The sequence below is a fragment of the Salminus brasiliensis genome, chromosome 13, assembly GCF_030463535.1.
Source record: "Salminus brasiliensis chromosome 13, fSalBra1.hap2, whole genome shotgun sequence".
NCBI lineage: Eukaryota > Metazoa > Chordata > Actinopteri > Characiformes > Bryconidae > Salminus > Salminus brasiliensis.
Genome location: NC_132890.1, coordinates 33,330,096 through 33,331,394, shown reverse-complemented (window position 1 = coordinate 33,331,394; position 1,299 = coordinate 33,330,096).

Here is a 1,299-nt window from a genome sequence, read left to right as displayed (position 1 = left end):
GTTTCCAGTGACAAGCCTAGTCCTGGACTGCACCGCATTTAAATGGAGGAGATTCTCCATTGAAGGTTGAAGGCAGTCCAGAGCTAGGCTTAATCATTGCCCAGGAACACATATAGGCTGGTTTCCTAGGCATTATTTTAAGCCTAGACTAAAATATAGTGCCAGTGAAGATTCACCATTGTTTTAGTCCAGGCTTAGCCTTAAACTAGGTCCGGGAAACTGACTCTAGATGTCCAAAGATTTGAGGACACCTGCTCATCCAACGTCTTCTAAATTCGAGGGTATTAATAGCGAGTTTGTCGTTGTTGTGCAACAGTACCAGCCTCTACCTCTACTGTACATTAGATATTGGGACATAGCTGTGAGGATCTGTTTGCGATCAGCCACAAGCACATTACTCAAGGTCATGTACTGTTCTTTGGATCACAGAACAGTTCCATTGCCCCAGCTCCATTCCTCCACAGCCCAATACTGGGCGTGTTTATACCCCTTAGACTCACGTGCAGCTACTCAAGGTGCTCATTAAAAGGGGTGTCTGGATACTTTTGGACAGGGCACCTTCTGGGCAAAAGATAGAGCTGTGTCTCTCTCTCTAGTTTAACTGCTGAAAGCTAAACCGACCAGTGCTGCTGGAGCAGATGAATGTAGTCTGATAATCATGGAGCTTTGGGTATTTGCATGCCGTGTGATTGGACGCTTACTGATGTGTCAGGCTGAAGGTGCAGAGCTGTGTACGGGACAGTTTATTAGGCCAAAGCCAGGCACGCAATGGCGTGTGTGGGAGCGCTTCATCTAAATATAATCCTGCTGAGATAAGAGGACGGAACGGGTGCACATGTGTGTGTGTGTGTTTGTGTGTGTGTGTATTTGTGCGTGTGAATAAAAGCCATCAGTCACTCTGCACAGACTGATACCTTCCCCATGAAAAGGGAAACGAGAGCTCTGAGGTTAAAAATAAAGCAATATGAGTAATTCCTGAACTGGTTTGATAAGCTGCTGCTGGTCTGATGGCCATGATAGTTAATCTGTCACTGGAATCTAACTGTGTGATACAGATACACCCATCCACGCACCATAAAGTGCCCAGGGTTCATGTCTATGCTTTTTGAGGTCCGTTTAAAATTGTAGAAAAAGGTTTGTGCTGCAGTTGCAGACATCAGTCAAGTAACAGCAGGATGCTCACAGTGCAGGAAACCGCTGTTAATCTGTCTCTCTCTCCCACACGCTCACACACGCACAGACGTGCACCGTCTGCACGCCATACCTCCACTGCCACGCATGCTCAGCCCCCCCTCTGAC